This window comes from Triturus cristatus, chromosome 9 (assembly GCF_964204655.1).
Source record: "Triturus cristatus chromosome 9, aTriCri1.1, whole genome shotgun sequence".
In the NCBI taxonomy this organism is placed as follows: Eukaryota; Metazoa; Chordata; class Amphibia; order Caudata; family Salamandridae; genus Triturus; species Triturus cristatus.
This window is the reverse complement of record NC_140592.1, coordinates 813,174,010-813,189,378: the sequence shown is the minus strand read 5'-3', so window position 1 is coordinate 813,189,378 and position 15,369 is coordinate 813,174,010.

The following is a 15,369-nucleotide window of genomic DNA, read 5'->3' as shown; positions in this document are numbered from 1 at the left end:
AAACGGCGAAGGAGCATTGCTCGAAATATGGGTTTATCCTGTTATTTTATGTCATAACATGCTGCCAATAATTATTATGACTGCGTGAAAGAATGAATGGGCTAGGGCATTATATTGCCAACAGTAAGATGTCAACAGGGAGGCAGGAGGGCAGGCTGCAATGGAGAGTTGTTTGGCTCATGTGGTGTATAGTCCCTTGGACCATATGTTATTTCAGAGGATGGCGCCCCGTGGTTGCACTACGGAATGGTATATGCAGGTTCAGCACTGCTGTAAGGTGGCTGTCGCAGAGATTTATCCTTGCAACTGCAGGGGTTGGGAAGAAGAATTCCCGTTTCAAAAAAAAATGTAACTTTCGAGCGCATAATGTTGATGGTGATAATCTCGTGTTGATCCACACTAAACACACATAACCTCCCCTACCGGCTGGGGGATACATGCGAGGCATGCTACAATGCGTTACGTATACTAGATAAGGAAAGGCATGTGGATTAGTTTATACGAGTATTTGGGACCTTAGTTAAAATAATGTGTTGGAAAAACCAATCCGGAGCATGAGGGTATTTCAGTTACTAATATCACCTGGGCCTTTATACATCAGGGAGTTAGAGCCAAAAATGTGAGAGGACGGGTATGCGTACGATGAGGCGGTTAACATAAAGCGAAAATGTCGCTGCGCGCAGGGCAAAGGATAGTGCAACAAACATTAACTTTTCGATTTTCCTTTTACTTTATATCTGGCTCGCACGAGAGGCACCTCACCAAGATGGCGGCGGCATGAGGATGGGACAAGTCACGTGGAAGGGTAGTGTTCAGCGACCTCATTAAGATGGCAGCTGCAGGAGGATCGACCAAGGCACGTGGAAGGGGAGTGGTCTGTGACGGCAATGGACCAAGATATGGCGAGGGCATGCGAAAGGCCACCAAGGAGCTGATATTGCATTGGCAAGATGAGCGCGTGTCAAGCGCTGGACATGGGTAAGGCGAGCCAGGTTGGAGAGGACGGCTCGGGTGTTAGTTGCGGAGCTCCGGGGAGCTGTAGCTCACTGGGAAGGGGCGGGCTCCTGGTAGTGCAGACTCTACAAAGACAAGGGATCGAAGCCCGCTCATGATCGAGACTCGTCCTTAGTTGTTGAAACGGCAAGCACAGCTTGCTCTTCTGGGGAGTACTGACTTGGAATAGTCAGAGGAGGTGGCAGCTCTCGTGGGCCCTTTCGATATCCCGAAGAAGCTGTCTCGATTGTGGTTCAAACACCAAGCGTGTGGGTTAGCGGTTCCAACTGAGGGGGTTGGTCACATATGAGGGAAACACAATAGGGCCCTGGGTTAGGGCTTTGGCTACGGTAGGGCAAACGTGGCTGAGAGACCCTTTAATGAGTAAACGTAACGGCATGGTAAGGTAGCATAACGGAATGCCATAGCATGTGTGAACGAACCCAAGGGGTCCCAGGTTAGGGTTTAGCTAAGGGGAGTAAACATGGTCTGAAGGAATTGGTATTTGGAGTACATAATAGCATGGGTATTCTTGGATAAGGAAGGAAGCAAGGGTTCAAGCTTGTTGTCCTATTGACGAGGCGATGGGATGCATCAACCAAGTTACCGGTGGGTGTGATGAGATACTGGGAGAGCATATTTGGTATAGGATCCAGGGGAGGGCAAGGTGTTTCAGCACAGCCCTATATGTAGCGCCTCTGGGGTACAGGACTGGTGGTCTTTTGCCACAACAAGCATAGGAGTACATCTCCGGGGAGCCTTATGGTGAGGGGCCATTAAGGTAAGGTAATACAATGACAATCAGTGGCTGGAAGATATTGGCAAATATAATTTGGTTGCTACCACATTAGTGGCTTACGGTATTGATATACACTGGTTGGAGGTGTACATTCAATCAACAATTACAGAGGGTAGGTGTAGTGAGGAGATTATGCAGTAAAGACCAAGCCTATCTAAGGTGGGGGGAGATTCATTCAGTTGCGTGAAAAATGAGGAGAGTTGAGAGCTGTTGACGTTTGGCACAACATTGTCTAGTGGAAGGGTCTAGCGGCAGCGGTTGGGGCCTTGTCTCCTGGGGGTGAGACTCTCCAACTGGCAGCATTTGGCCCGTATCTACAATGGGTAAAGCTCTCAGAGTACTCTGCTCAGAGGGACAATGTCTTAGTGGTAAGTGGAGGAGCGATTATCATGCTATTGCAAAGCAGCGGCTATCCACGGGGAGGTAGTAGAGGCCGACCACTCGACACAGACAAGGGTCGGAACGGCATGGCAGAGGACAGTGATGGCGAGGAATTTCAGTTGCTTAGGGGCAAGGGAAATGCCCAACAAGGGGGTTTAGCAGCTAGAGGGGCCCCATGAGGGGGCAGTGGCCACGGGTACTTGATTTCCCTAACCTAACATGGATGGACTGGAGTAGAATATTGGAGGGGCTTCGTCAGTTTATTAGGGGCAAGGGGGATGCCCAACAAGGGTGCCTAAGTGTACGGAATGGACCCCATGAAGGGGTAGTTACCAAGTGTACAGAAGATAGGCAGGGCGAGGGCTGTCCTGCTGGTGGTCCTGCTCTCTGCTGCCCTAACCCAACACTGAAGGTCTGGGGTAATATATTGGGGAAGCTGTTTCAGTTCTCTTGGGGGCAAGGGAGAGGCCAAACAGTGATGTGTTTTTAAACCTATTTGAAAGACTTCAGGAGCGGCTGGTTTAGACTTCTTGGGGACAAGGGGGATGCTTAACAATGGTGTTGCAGCTACTTTTAGGATCCCATGAAGGGGTAGGCGAGGAGGGGACTGTCCGGCTGGCGGTCCTGGAATTTCTGCTTGAAATAAACTCAGGTGCACTGGAGTACAATATTGGGGGGCCTGGCAGGTGGGCAGGTACCCTGGGGGGCAGATGCGGGATGCAGTGCCCTGGTTTTTTAAGGAGTGCCACTGTTGGCTGCAGACCGTTGGGGCCTGCTGGCGCAATGGACGCAGCAGAGTGGGTACTTGGTAGGTCGAGTCGGCCAAGTCCAGGATTAAGGTCGGTTTTCGGGTGTACGGCCGGGTGTCAGGATGATGGCCGGGTTTCAGGATTAAGGCCGAGTTTTGCAGGAAGGGGTGGTTTTCCACGTGTGCAGAAGGTAGGTGAGGAGGGGACTGTCCTGCGGGCGGTCCTGGATTTTCTGCTTTAAATCGACTCGGGTGGACGGGAGTACAATATTGAGAGGGCCTGCAGGGGAGCAGGTACCCTGAAGGCAGATGCGGGGTACAGTGCCCTGGTTTTTAAGGGGTGCCCCCGTTGGCTGGAGACCGTTGGGCCCTGCTGGCGCAATTGATGCAGCAGAGGGGGTACTTGATAGGCTGAGTCGGCCAAGTTCAGGACTATGGGCGGTCTTCAGGATTACAGTCGGGGGTTAGGATTACGGCCGGGATTCAGGATTACGGCCGGGTTTCGGGATTACGGCCGGGTTTCAGGATTACGGCCGGGTTTCAGGATTATGGCCGGGTTTCAGGATTATGGGCGAGTTTCAGGATTTTGGCCGGGGTTCAGGATTATGGTCGGGGTTCAGGATTATGGCCTGGGTTCAGGATTACGGCCGGGTTTCAGGTTTCGGCCAGGTTTCAGGCCGGGTTTCAGGAATATGGCCGATTGTCAGGGGTACAGCTAAGGTCATGAGTGCGGACAAGTGCAAGAATATGGGCACACTAAAGATGAAATGCATTGTCTTGTCTAAATTCTCTTGCTGCCTTTTCTAGGTGGACTTGGTGGGAAAAGGGAGATGTGAATAAATTTCGATATATCCAAGGGGTATGCTTCCTACTGGGTATTGGAAATAATAGACGAAGATAGGCTGCGAAAAACAAGTTTCCCAGGATGGCGCACGGTATCATGTGGCACCCAGATCAATGGGTTTATCGCCGTTAGTTAGTACTTCAGTGGACAAAGGGGAATGGTTGTTAGGTTCGGCGTTACTCAGGTCTTGAAGCAGGGTCGTTGCCCCTTCAAGTATCGAAATGATCAAGAGGTGGGCAGGTGGCTGTCTTCTAGTTGGGAACAGTAGGTCAGACTGCAGTTGGTAAACATGGCAGGGGGGGCAGCGGCGACGTAGCAGTGCCGTTTTACTTGATATATCTTGTGACTTTTCATAAAAGTGTTTTCAAGGCATCGGACGCAGGGAGGCGGGGGTCGAGAGATGCAGGCGGCAATATGATTCCGGTGGGTGGAAGGGGGCTGGTATGTTCCATCAGGCATGCCACGATATAGGCAAGGAAATCTGAATGGTACTCACCAGATTGGGTTCCAGCTGTCCAGCGCAGGGTTGGAATTATTCATCCACGTTATATGGGGGAGCGTGAGCACTATATATGAAGGTGAGGCTGTTTGGGGGGGAGGGCGAGAGCGCCAGTAGGCTCCTCGCCCTGTGGCGGGGTCCCGGGCCAGAAAAATGGCGGGGACTCCTGTTTGACGGGGACTGGCCCATCCTGGAACAAGGAGGGCAGTCAATGGGGCTCCGGGCTGGCGGGAGAGGGGGCCGTCCTGCTGGTGGCCCTGGACTCTCCGGCCCTACCCGAGATGCCGGTGCTTGGAGGAAGCAACTTTGTATAAAGCTGTTGCGCAAGGAAAGGCGCAAAGCAGTGTTTTTGTGGCCGCGTCTAGGTGGTAGACGACGGGTAGTTGCCTGAAATGGAGGCAATGGAGATGGGTTGTGTCCTGCTGGTACAACCCTCATACCGTGTGTCTCGGGAGATCCTGAACTGTAAATACAATGGCAACTGTAACCTGTGGTTCAAACGAATACTGTACAACCCAATGTTATCAATGTGTGTTGGATTGGATTAATAAAAGTTGGTCTAATGTTGACAGTGCGTGCATCTACAAATAAAGATGGCGTTATCTGAGAATTAATAAAGACTACGCAGTGAAAACCATCCACTGGTATGGTGCCTTTTTGTGGTGGGAAAAGAGGGGGCAAGTGTGGTGGGACGAATTGCACGTTATATGCCTACTATGAGAGGCCCCCACCGCGCCTAGGGGAGGGGGGCGCTTAGTGGCATTTCGTGCGAGAGGCCGCAGAGGCTGGGCCAGTGCACATCTGGACAGCGCGGGTGGGAGGGGCCACTAGGAAACATGAGGAGAGAGGGAGGCACGTAGTGCGTCATTTAGGTATGCAGGCGGCCCCTCCAGGGAAAAAGGGATAAGAATGCGGTTCACGAGGGAGAAGCCCTCTTTGTCCTCTTGCCTCGGGCGCCCAGCAGGTCGCGGCCAGAAGCAAAGTTTCCCACCCACCCATCCCTCATTTTTTAAGGTAGAGCTGGCGGGGTCCCGGGCCAGAAAAATGGCGGAGACTCCTGTTTGACGGGGACTGGCCCATCCTGGAACAAGGAGGGCAGTCAATGGGGCTCCGGGCTGGCGGGAGAGGGGGCCGTCCTGCTGGTGGCCCTGGACTCTCCGGCCCTACCCGAGATGCCGGTGCTTGGAGGAAGCAACTTTGTATAAAGCTGTGGCGCAAGGAAAGGCGCAAAGCAGTGTTTTTGTGGCCGCGTCTAGGTGGTAGACGACGGGTAGTTGCCTGAAATGGAGGCAATGGAGATGGGTTGTGTCCTGCTGGTACAACCCTCATACCGTGTGTCTCGGGAGATCCTGAACTGTAAATACAATGGCAACTGTAACCTGTGGTTCAAACGAATACTGTACAACCCAATGTTATCAATGTGTGTTGGATTGGATTAATAAAAGTTGGTCTAATGTTGACAGTGCGTGCATCTACAAATAAAGATGGCGTTATCTGAGAATTAATAAAGACTACGCAGTGAAAACCATCCACTGGTATGGTGCCTTTTTGTGGTGGGAAAAGAGGGGGCAAGTGTGGTGGGACGAATTGCACGTTATATGCCTACTATGAGAGGCCCCCACCGCGCCTAGGGGAGGGGGGCGCTTAGTGGCATTTCGTGCGAGAGGCCGCAGAGGCTGGGCCAGTGCACATCTGGACAGCGCGGGTGGGAGGGGCCACTAGGAAACATGAGGAGAGAGGGAGGCACGTAGTGCGTCATTTAGGTATGCAGGCGGCCCCTCCAGGGAAAAAGGGATAAGAATGCGGTTCACGAGGGAGAAGCCCTCTTTGTCCTCTTGCCTCGGGCGCCCAGCAGGTCGCGGCCAGAAGCAAAGTTTCCCACCCACCCATCCCTCATTTTTTAAGGTAGAGCTGGCGGGGTCCCGGGCCAGAAAAATGGCAGGGACTCCTGTTTGAAGGGGACTGGCCCATCCTGGAACAAGGAGGGCAGTCAATGGGGCTCCGGGCTGGCGGGAGAGGGGGCCGTCCTGCTGGTGGCCCTGGACTCTCTGGCCCTACCCGAGATGCCGGTGCTTGGAGGAAGCAACTTTGTATAAAGCTGTTGCGCAAGGAAAGGCGCAAAGCAGTGTTTTTGTGGCCGCGTCTAGGTGGTAGACGACGGGTAGTTGCCTGAAATGGAGGCAATGGAGATGGGTTGTGTCCTGCTGGTACAACCCTCATACCGTGTGTCTCGGGAGATCCTGAACTGTAAATACAATGGCAACTGTAACCTGTGGTTCAAACGAATACTGTACAACCCAATGTTATCAATGTGTGTTGGATTTGATTAATAAAAGTTGGTCTAATGTTGACAGTGCGTGCATCTACAAATAAAGATGGCGTTATCTGAGAATTAATAAAGACTACGCAGTGAAAACCATCCACTGGTATGGTGCCTTTTTGTGGTGGGAAAAGAGGGGGCAAGTGTGGTGGGACGAATTGCACGTTATATGCCTACTATGAGTGGTTGGATAAGGAATAGACGGCAAACGACCTTTACAACGGAGTCGTTACACCGCGGTACATTTACATAGCGGTCATTACACCGCAAGTCGTTACAACAACTTGCGCTGGATGGCGCTATACACTAAGGAATAATACGATTTACTATTACAAAACCTTCCCTACTGTTACGTAGACTGGAGTTGAAAATGAAGTCATACTATTCCTAAGTCCAGCGCCCTCCAGCGCAAGTCGTTGTAACGAATTGCGTTGTAATGCCTGCGATGTAACGTACCGCGGTGTAACCATCGCGTTGTAACATCACATATTCAGAATAGACAGATACAAAGGAAACTGTAATAACAAGTTCAAAGAGCATGTAGTGTCTCTTGGACCTTAGTTAGCTCTAAGAAGGGGACATTATAGATGCCAGATAAAGATAAGCTTAATTGTTACAATGAGAATTAGGGGATATTGGGGCAAGCAATTATAAAAAAGAGGATGCATTTTTAAGGGTGTAGGGTGACTGAAAATAGGTTGCATTGCTACATAACTGCTTGCATTTTACATGCACGCTATTGCATGCTCTATTGGGATTCTCTGGTTGTGCAAGCAGTAGAAACCTCTCAAAAGCATGACAGATATAATAATATTCAGAGCATCAGCCTTCTATGGTTTACTGAGGAGATGGTAGTGAAAACCCTCGAGGCAAAGAAAAAAGGCAAAGCCCAAAGTTGAGATGTGCTTTCTGTTGATGGATGTGTTGTACTTATGTTAGGGTACAGCCCACTTCCATGTATGGATAGTACCCTCCGCTTGTTTACTTCATCATGTGCTGAGTAGAGATGCAATCCCGGAGGCACAGCAGAATAATCTTCATTGTGCTTATTTAAAAAGAAGGTGGCAGGATATTCCCCAAAATTGTATTGACCTAAGTTTCTTCTAGATGGGGTAGGCAGTCAGCTAGGAAAAATGCTAGGTTATTTACTATCGACTTTTCTGGACTCTAATAAGGACTTTGCAGATTGCCAAGGTGAATCCCTCCTGGCATGGCTGCCATAGAACATGTTCTCTAATTAAACCTTATAATAATGAAATTTGTTCGGCTGAAGGGTGGCTGGCTGCTGTGCAACTCAAGTACATGATAAAACAGACTAATTGCTGTGCAGCTTGGCTAAAAAGTAGAAAATAAAGCGATGTGATGAATCCTCCCTGGCCGTGCCATAGCACTTTTTTCTGACTAATGGGGGGAAGAAAGAAGGAATAGGGAGGGTGTGAGGGACAGGGCAAGCAAAAAGGTCAAGGGAGTGGGTGGAAGGGACGGGACGAGCAAAGGAGTCGGGAGTGACGGGACAAGTGAGCATTGGTGGGAGTGACGGGGGATTGGCAGTGCATTATTTTATAAGGATGCTGTAAAATTGTTTACACTGTTTGAAACTCTTATTTGTGCATTTTTGCGATCATGTTGCAAAGCAAATGGTGTGGGAGGTGGTGGGAGGAACGGGACAAGCAAGGGGGTTGGAAGGGACGGGGCACGCAAAAGCATTGAGGGAGCGGGTGGGAGGAATGGGGCAAGCAACAAAGTCGATGGACGAGGTGGGACGGACGAGGGCTAGTTAATGCACTATTTTCAAACAATGCTGTAAAATTATTCACACTGTTTGAATCTCTTGTTCGTGCAGTTTTGGGATCAGCTTGCAAAGCAATGTAATAATAATTCAAACAATTCCATGTAACAGCATGCTGAACAAGGGGGAACTACCTTTACAACGCAACTTTTACAACGCTATGCTATTACAACGCATTTTTTACAACGCAAAAGCTTTTACAACGCATGCTTTTACAACGCATGCTATTATATGGTAAGTACTTTTACAACGCATATACCATTACAACGCATTCTTTGAAAATGCCTTTACAACGCATGCATTTACAACGCATGCATTTACAACGCATGATGTTATATGGTAAGTACTTTTACAACGCATATACTATTACAACGCATTTTTTAATTTTGGGATTTTAACTTAAATAAATATATATCGTATAATTTAATGTTTTTTTTTAAAATATAAATTTTAAAAAGTGAGTAGTTTTACAAAATATTAATACTTGAGTATTTTTCTAATATAAAAGAGTATTTTTAAAGTTAAATTAATACTTGAGTATTTTTCAAAAAAGAAAGAGTATATTTTAATTTAAATTTAAAAATATAATTGTGAGTAGTTTAACTAAATATTAATACTTGAGTATTTTTCTAATATAAAAGAGTATTTTTTAAGTAAAATTAATACTTGAGTATTTTTCAAAATACAAAGAGTATATTTTATTTTAAATTTAAAAATATAAGTGTGAGTAGTTTAACTAAATATTAATACTTGAGTATTTTTCAAATATAAAAGAGTATTAATATTAATAATAAAAGAATTGTATTATGAGGAATTAATAAATGAGTAATTTTATTTTAAATTAAATATGTAAATAAAATTGAAATAAGGATTATTATTAAATATTAATACTAGACCAATTATTTGAAATTAATAACAGTTAATTAAAGAAAAAATTAGTAATAAGAAAGATTAATACTAGAGTATTTTTAAGTTTCTTATATAAAGTTTAATGTTTGTCCAAAAAAAGGAAGAGTACTTTTGGAGTATTATAATAAAAAATTAGAGAAATGTTAAAAAAAATATATATATATTTAATATTAAAAGAGTAATAAGAAATGAATTTCAGAAATAATAATACCTTAAGAAAAAATAGCAGGAAAAAAAGAACTTACTTTAAAAAAAAATTCCCACGCTTTTGCATTGAAGTCTATGAGCTTATTTGTCCTTCATTTATTTTGGCAGCTTCAGAATATACAACCCGCGGAACAAGAAAAGAAGGATCAGAAAGAGAAGAAAGAGCAAGTTTTGAAGGAAAAAGACAATAGAGTCGAGGTAAGGAACACATTTAGTAAATTTACATTAAAAAAGTTACATTTTTAATGAATAAATTACAATTTAAAAAATAATAACAGTAAACAAATAATGTTTTCAAAATATTTATTTATTGAAAAATCCTTAAAAAATAAACCATATTTTTATTTAATTTTGCAAAGCAAGTAACATTTTTTAGAAAACATATAAATATTTTAATTACATTTTTAAACATTTATTTACAGATTAGTTAAATAAAGTAGTCCGTTATAAATATTGATGCACGCGATGACGTAATGACGTGAGCGTCGACGTAATGCGCCATTTTGAAGAGCATCGGAGGAGGAAGCAGCAGGAAGCTGATCTGCGTCCAGGTAGGAAATATTTTCACTTTAAAATATAGATTAAACCTTTAATAGTGATACATATATAGTAAGGAAAGAATAAGGAGAGGTTGCGGGAAAACTAATTGATGTTTTAAATGTTTTTAAACATGTCCACAATAATGTCATTAATGTATGCCTATGTCGGGTCGCGAAAAGTTATTTGTTTATTTAAAAAATGTATGTAACTGTTTAAAAATTTAAAGTTACGGTTCACAAAGTTTATTTCTTTACTTCGGAACTAAAAAAAGTGATTTTGATCTTCATTTCTAAGTGAAAAAAAATAGCGTACTCGTAAATTTTGGGAATTAATGATTGAATAAAAATTGGTGTTTATGCAGCAATGTGCATTTTGGATTATGGCTTGACATGTACAATTTAGATTGGTTTGAGTTTTGGTGATTTTTTAGGTCGGAAATAAAAAACTAAGTTTTCTGTAATTATATTAATGGCGTTCGGATGTTGAAAAATTGGTCCAATACTATGGGACAGTAAATTTGTTGACATTGGTAGTTGTGCTAGAAATGAAGATTTTGAAAAAAAAAAAAGGACCCGACTTGTTTGTTTGAAAAATTTTTTAGAAAAAACATTGTATGCCAATTGTAATTTGAAAATTTTTTAAATTTGAAGCAAAGCAAGAAAGTAAGTAAAAAACTAAATTTAGAAAGAAAGAATGTTAGAAAGATTTTCCAGGTAGTCTATAGCCACACACAACGAAAATTGTTGTACAATAGCCAATAGTCTCTCAGACATTTCCCTTGTTTTGACTGTTACTCGTGGGTTTAGACTACCTGCGAGTGTTTGGGCTATTCTCATTTCTTGAAAACTTTGCTCCTTCTTCAAAGTTTCCAAAAAAGAGTAGAAGTTTGGATGAGGTTTGCCAATTGTGTGGTTGAAGGAGTTATGCCATCCCTCAATGGCATTGTTTGTTTTTGCTTCTCCCTCTAAACAACTCGTGTAGCAGTTCCACCACTCCACATGGAATCGTGGCTTCCTCCTGCGACCCGATCTGCTTAGGTGTCCAATCCATGTGTCCTCGAAATAATTTAGAATGGGTGCCAATTTTTCTTCGTTACTCGTATAATAAACAGATTCTATAATTGCAGTGTAGTACTCGTCCACACTATCGGGAGCAACAAAACAAAGTGCAGTTAATTTTTTTAGTTCAAATTGTAGTTTGCTATCACGAGAATATTCTGCAACTAGGGATGTTTTTTGTAATTTACGCCAAAATGCCTGGGAAAAATGAAAAAAACATCCCTGAATTTGGGTATCCGTGTACGTTTTAGTGATCACATTGATCATGCTCAATTCAAAATCAATAATTATTTTCCGAGGACTTTGAGATGTTTTACTTTTAATCACTGATAAAAGTTCAGTGTATGTTGCAGAAGTCTTATCAGGTAGCAAACTATATACTAAGGGAATTACACTATTGTTAATTTTGGCATGTATAGTGTAAATTTGAGTGAAAGGATGGGGTGTACTTTTAAACGTCCCATCCATCATCCAAATTTCACTACTTTCTAACTTAGCAAGGTTACGTGGGGTACTAAAAATGAGAATTCGTTTCTGAGGGTTTTCGTTGTCATGCAGAAGGAAAGGTTCATCAGAAAAAGAAATAGAAAGATCATGTGGAATTCTAATGTCAGAGAAAGAATGTGGTGTAGATAATTGAATGTTACTTGCCTGCTTTTGTCTTTGAATAATTCTTCTCAAATTAGGAATTATAGGCATGTTACTAGCAACATGACTGGGGACATGCTGTGCAACCTCTCTTAAAATGGATCCTGTAGAATCATTGGAGGTGCTTGCAAAAGCTTTCATTTCGTTCACTGTTTCTCTAATTTCTACCTCCATTGCAGAGGCAGAGTGGTTATGTTCTGTGGTTTTCACAACTAAATTATCAACAGTAACCGCTCTGCCACTGCAATGGGTAGTGTAGTATTGCACACACCTCCAATGATTTCTAGTTAAACTTATTCTTTCCTTACTATATATGTATCCTCCATGGTTTAATACATTTTTGCCCTTCCTGGATTTAATATACTTTGCAGCTTCCAGACTAGACATTATCTGAAAAGAGAAGAGAAGAAAAAGAAATTAGTCTGAAAAATTAAATGAAATACCTAAAATATAACAGTTACACCATTCAACACTTTCCCTACTGATGCACCTTCCTGGAGTTGGAATAGTAAATTGCACCCCTACACCATCCAAAACTTTCCCTACTGCTGCACCTTCCTGGAGTTGGAATAGTAAATTGCACCCCTACACCATCCTAAACTTTCCCTACTGATGCACCTTCCTGGAGTTGGAATAGTAAATTACACCCCTACACCATCCAACACTTTCCCTACTGCTGCACTTTCCTGGAGTTGGAATAGTAAATTGCACCCCTACACCATCCAACACTTTCCCTACTGCTGCACCTTCCTGGAGTTGGAATAGTAAATTGCACCCCTACACCATCCAACACTTTCCCTACTGCTGCACCTTCCTGGAGTTGGAATAGTAAATTACACCCCTACACCATCCAACACTTTCCCTACTGATGCACCTTCCTGGAGTTGGAATAGTAAATTGCACCCCTACACCATCCAACACTTTCCCTACTGCTGCACTTTCCTGGAGTTGGAATAGTAAATTGCACCCCTACACCATCCAACACTTTCCCTACTGCTGCACCTTCCTGGAGTTGGAATAGTGAATTGCACCCCTACACCATCCAACACTTTCCCTACTGCTGCACCTTCCTGGAGTTGGAATAGTAAATTGCACCCCTACACCATCCAACACTTTCCCTACTGCTGCACCTTATAATGTTGTTTAAAAATACCTTGTTTTTTTGAAATTGGTTTTCTTGGTGAGTCTTCTTAAGTGGGAATGGCCTGTAGGCTGGAGTAGACACTTATGTGTTGATTGCAATCGTAAAACAAAAACAATTGTCTGCAAAAGTGATAAAAGGAAAAAATGAGAAAACTGAACGTTGTAGAGAAATGCAAATTTACAATAACTTTTTGCAAAAATTAAATTCATTTTAACATATAGTACATAACACTTTCCCTACTGTTGCACCTTCCTGGAGTTGGAATAGTAAATTGCACCCCTACACCATCCTAAACTTTCCCTACTGCTGCACCTTCCTGGAGTTGGAATAGTAAATTGCACCCCTACACCATCCAACACTTTCCCTACTGCTGCACCTTCCTGGAGTTGGAATAGTAAATTGTACCCCTACACCATCCAACACTTTCCCTACTGATGCACCTTCCTGGAGTTGGAATAGTAAATTGCACCCCTACACCATCCAACACTTTCCCTACTGCTGCACCTTCCTGGAGTTGGAATAGTAAATTACACCCCTACACCATCCAACACTTTCCCTACTGCTGCACTTTCCTGGAGTTGGAATAGTAAATTGCACCCCTACACCATCCAACACTTTCCCTACTGTTGCACCTTCCTGGAGTTGGAATAGTAAATTGCACCCCTACACCATCCTAAACTTTCCCTACTGCTGCACCTTCCTGGAGTTGGAATAGTAAATTGCACCCCTACACCATCCAACACTTTCCCTACTGATGCACCTTCCTGGAGTTGGAATAGTAAATTGCACCCCTACACCATCCAACACTTTCTCTACTGATGCACCTTCCTGGAGTTGGAATAGTAAATTGCACCCCTACACCATCCAACACTTTTCCTACTGCTGCACCTTCCTGGAGTTGGAATAGTAAATTACACCCCTACACCATCCAACACTTTCCCTACTGATGCACCTTCCTGGAGTTGGGATAGTAAATTACACCCCTACACCATCCAACACTTTCCCTACTGCTGCACCTTCCTGGATTTGGAATAGTAAATTACACCCCTACACCATCCAACACTTTCCCTACTGATGCACCTTCCTGGAGTTGGAATAGTAAATTGCACCCCTCCACCATCCAACACTTTCCCTACTGCTGCACCTTCCTGGAGTTGGAATAGTAAATTGCACCCCTACACCATCCAACACTTTCCCTACTGCTGCACCTTCCTGGAGTTGGAATAGTAAATTGCACCCCTACACCATCCAACACTTTCCCTACTGCTGCACCTTCCTGGAGTTGGAATAGTAAATTGCACCCCGACACCATCCAACACTTTTCCTACTGCTGCACCATCCTGGAGTTCTGAAAAAAAATTATTCAAACTGCAACTCTTTTTCTAATTATTTTGGGATTTTATTTACATTAACAATTAAATGGTTAGTCTAACATATTGAAGGTTTAAAAACAATGCTGTATAACAATACCTTGTTTTTTTTAAATTGCTTTTCTTGGTGAGGCTTGTAAAGTTGAATTGGCCTGTTGGCTGCAGTTGTAACGTATGTGATGGAAAGAATCTTTCAGCAACGAAAAAAACAATTGTCTTTGGAAAAAAAAGAGGAAAAAAAAACTTAACGTTGTTTTAAAATGTAAATTCAGATTAACTTTTAAAAATTTTGACATAGAATATAACTAATACTACATAACACTTTCCTAAGTACTGCATCTTCCTGGAGTTAAAATAGAGAAATGTACCCCTACACCATCCAACACTTTCCCTACTGCTGCACCTTCCTGGAGTTGGAATAGTAAATTGTACCCCTACACTATCCATCAGTTATCCTATTTCTGCACTTTAGTGGAGTAACAATAGCAAAAGGAATGACTATTAAATTGTGGAAATTATAACACTCATAATGTAAAATACCTTTTTCAGTTGTTGTTTGTTCTCGTGCCTTTAAGGTAATGCTTGCTGCAGGATAAAGTTATTTTTTTGTAACCGATTTACTCTGGAAAAAAAAAAAGTTTTAAAAATTAATGTTACTTAGCCAACGTTGGTTAAAAAAAAACCCCATTTTTGAAAAGTATGATATTTGACAAATGAGTATGAGTAACAATTGGTTAAGCAAAACATAATACACATTGAATGCATTTTAAAATAAGAGTAATAATGGATACACCTACACTATCACTCAATTACTCTACTGCTGAACATTCTGGGACTTAGAATACTAATAGTTACCTCAGTAACTTGAAACGCTTTTTCAGATGTAGTACCTAACTGAAGTCTTATTAGTAATTGTTACCCCTGCACCATGGTATAATTTCGTTTATGATGTAGTGAGAATGAGGAAAGAAAAAAAATCACCTTTGCCATACAACACTTTAGCTAATGCTAAAAATATATTTTTAAAGTAAAATAATTAAAATTAAATTACATTTACCTTCACAGTAGTAAAGGTGAGTCGATTACGTGGAGGTGATGCAAAATTAGGTACACCAATTCT